Below are 3,834 nucleotides of genomic sequence, written 5' to 3'. Positions count from 1 at the left end.
CTTTCAATCTCTTCCCTCACTTTACCTCTTTTCCCTCCACTCTACACCAACACGCTCATCCTGAAAGTAGAGCTATCAACTAGTAACAAAAGAAGATTGTTACTAACAAAAGAGATTGATATTTTCTCTCTCTCATATCCACTGTTTATTATTTGAGAAATACTAGCACACTCCGAAACAAGACTAACCAAAAGACTAACAGAAGTATACGTAAACTTTATTTAAAAAAATATGTAAAATTTATGTATAGAAACATATAAACTTGTGTTAATAAAAATTATACAAAACTTACAAATAAGGCAAAAGATGAGGGCCACATGTCCTTTCAATATTATATTGCAGGATTACTTAATTTTCTAGGACAATGTATGTGTGTTTGACTTTGCTGTTTATTATCTGATTAGAGCCCAGACACTGCAGTTAACATGTTAACTTGAAAACTTCTGTCCAGCAAAGAAGATAGCCTGTAGGTTTATTTGCTTATAAGATATGAACCACTTTTGTACCTAACCTAGCAAACATTTTAATATTCCTTGTGCAAAGCCTATACATAGTTCTTCAAAATACTTTCCCTTCATCAATGAGTTAAGTGGTAATGATATATTGGTATGAGAGTTTAATTTTTGAAAATTATACTTTGACACCTGCTAGCCCATCTGATAAAAGAATTAACATCTTTTTAGTCTTTGGGGTATGTTTTTTATATGATGGGCTGACATATTTTAAACTTTCAACTTTTGACACTTCCACCTGTGAGAAATGCTGGGAACAGGAAACAGAAAGAGTGGAAAACTTGAGGCAAAAGAGAAAGAGGCCAAGGTGAGAAGTCAGACCAGTAAAGGACAAAAGGACAACTACGATATGAGGGGTCACTCTCCCACCCCCGCTTTGGTTCCCAGCTGGCCCAAGCAAGCCAGCAGTGTCACCATCTTCCTGATACTGCCTCTGGCAGGCCCACTTTAGCAGTGCCAAGTTAACACACAGGACCCCAGAATAAGAGGGCTGCTGACAGCCCTCTGGTTGGAAAAGTTGGGGGTGAGAGTAATAGCTAGGAAAACTGTCTTGAATGTATATAGCAAGCCCATTGTGCATCTTAAAGTCCCTCCCAGGCTGCCATTACCCACAACCATAGTTCGATCTTGATCTTAAAGGAAGTAGGATGTTCCAACTATTGCTGCTAAAATTAAAAAGAAAAAAAGCCCACTACCATCAGAGGGCAGTATTTGTTTTTTTTTAATTTATCAAAAGTTGGCTCTGGCTTGGCACTTTTTAAAAGGATGTTAGTAATATTTTCTGAAACTTTAAACGATGTACCTACATCCACATCCAGGGTGAGTGCTGGAGTGAACTTTGCTCAGCCTTTACATTGTTTTTAAAGAATCTTTTTTTAAATGCTAGGTCTGTGTCATGCTTGGATTCATTCATTTTAAGCACTTAATATCTGCCAAGCTCTATTCTAGGTAATAGAGATACAGAGGAAAACAAGACAGGATCCCGCTTTCATGGAGCTCACGTTTCAGTGGGGATAAATTAGTAAATAAATGAAAATATCATATGATCTTACATGCTGTGCAGATAAATTTAAGTGGGGTAATATGGGTTGAATCCTTCACTAAATCATCATTCCCTCCTATACAATCTAAAAAGGCAGACAAGGAAAAACATTTTATCAGTCCAATAAAGCCACGAATGCAAATTCAAAGATCATGGAACTAAAACACTTGTATGACCAAGTCACATTTTATAACATTATACGCCCAATAAGCTTTATTCTTAAAATTCAAATTCATCTTTTTCTAGCTCTTTTCAATTTTTGTCTATTCCTGTACTTCATTTTCTCCGAAAGGCTGATAGTGGTCACCCTAAGGAAAAGGAGCCAGAAGGGACTTGTCCTGCTCCCCCTCCCTCGTGGTCCAAGTCTTTCAGCCACAGCTGAGTGGGAACCTTCCTTTCTGATTACCGGGTGGGGCTTACATGGCTTGTGTGCATAGGAGAACCTGCATGTTCAGTCCTTACTGAAACTGATGGCTGAGAAAGATCCCTCAGAGAACAGGGTAACTTAATCTTCGTTCCTTCCCCTCACTTTCCTCATTTGTAAAATGTGTTCACACCTGTTTTCACTGGCCAGCGTGAAGATTAAGCAAGATAGTGTATGCACAGTGTGGTATCTGACAAGGAGATAGTATTCCAAGTAGGTGTTTAAAAAAAGTCTCTTGCCTTCACTTCTCTTATAAGCTCCAGATATATGTTATCTGTCTTCCAGATGTACAGAAGTATAACACTTACTAAAATTTAAGGCAATGAGGCCAGGAAGTTACAACTCCTTAAAGAATAGAATCAAGATTTTATAATATTTTGAGTGACTGGACTAAAGCCAACAGGATGAAATATTATGGAGATTAAAGACCAGCACTTACATTAAGAAATATCAACTGGAGGAGCACGGGATGGGAAAGAATTCATAGCAATTAATGTGAAACAGAGGGGGTTTAATGGACAGCAGATTCAGTCTGAACAGACTGCAGACTGGCTGCCAAGGAAGCTAATGTAATCCTACACTGCACTAATTGAAATTTAACATCCAGATCAAGAGAAGGAATGGCCCAGGTACGCTGCTCTGGCCAGATCCCATCTGGAGCCATGTTCTTTTTCAGGAGCCTCATTTTAAAAGGGACATTGACAAACTGGAGTATGTCCTGCAGAGAATGACCATATCACATGAGAATCTGTTGGAAGACATGATGAGGTTTTTGCCTGAAGAAGAGGAGATTGCTCTTAATGGATATTTATTTTAAAACTTTTCCTGTAGAAGAAAGTAGCAGTACTTTCAGGGTGGAAAACTAGGCACAGCGGGTGAAAGGTTAAGGAGCAGCTCTCATCTCAATAAAAGGAAGAACTTTCTGAGTATCAAAGCTTCAAGCAATATGAGGGATGACTTTGTGAAGTAGTGGTCTGGCTGTCCCAGAAAGCCATCTAGCAAGGAACTGGATGGGAGGTTAACCAGATCACTGTTTTTTTCAAATTGCTTTCTATGGAGGGGCATCCCAGGGAACTAGGGTGGGTGGGGGTGGGGAATGGAATACTCTTGTTTCAGAGTATAGAAAGGAAGGAGACCCAGGAGATGGGAACTGGACCCCTAATTTCACCATAGCAGCTCCTTTCTTATGTTTTAAGTTTTCTCCATCTTAGAGTTCCACTTGAGATATTTGTTAAGGGCTCTACTACTAAAATCAAATATTTTAAACCATTGGAGATGACGGCTTTCTCACCAACCCCTCCTCACTGTAGAACACAGACTAGATAAGTCTTAGCTTTGTCTGAGCTCAATCACTTCTGGAGTTTTCTAAATGGTCTCCTCCCTTCCGTTAAAAAAAAAAGGCAGTCTCAGTCTTTTGGTTAGTAGCCCTTCAGTCTGTAAGGGCTGACAATTTGCTGGATACCTAGCACTAACCTTTAAGCCTTTCCTCACATGCCCCCTTCCTTCTTGGTTTGCCCCCCTCATGCAGATCTTCCTCCTATCCTGCCTTCTCCATCAGTCTCCACCTCTGCCCCTCCATCCAAGGGGAAGGGAAATCCTGAGGTCAAGTTCCAGTCAGAACTCTACCCTGAAAGTCTGTTCCCCTCCTGCCCTGGCAGACCCTCCAGGAGACACTTGACCAGTGCAGGCCTTGGAGGGGAGCTCGCTAGGTAGGAGCATCCCTTCCTGTTTGCTGGAGTTTCCCAGCCACCCCAGGCTTGAGTTCTCTCCTCCCTACTCAGAACCTTATTACTACTATTTATTCCAGGGCTTCTTCATAGTTGTTATAGAACGTTGAGCAGCTTTTTAAAAGTACA

Source organism: Rhinolophus hipposideros (assembly GCF_964194185.1).
Source record: "Rhinolophus hipposideros genome assembly, chromosome: 2".
Taxonomy (NCBI): Eukaryota; Metazoa; Chordata; class Mammalia; order Chiroptera; family Rhinolophidae; genus Rhinolophus; species Rhinolophus hipposideros.
The sequence above is the reverse complement of the archived record's forward strand: the minus strand, read 5'-3'. Positions refer to the sequence as shown.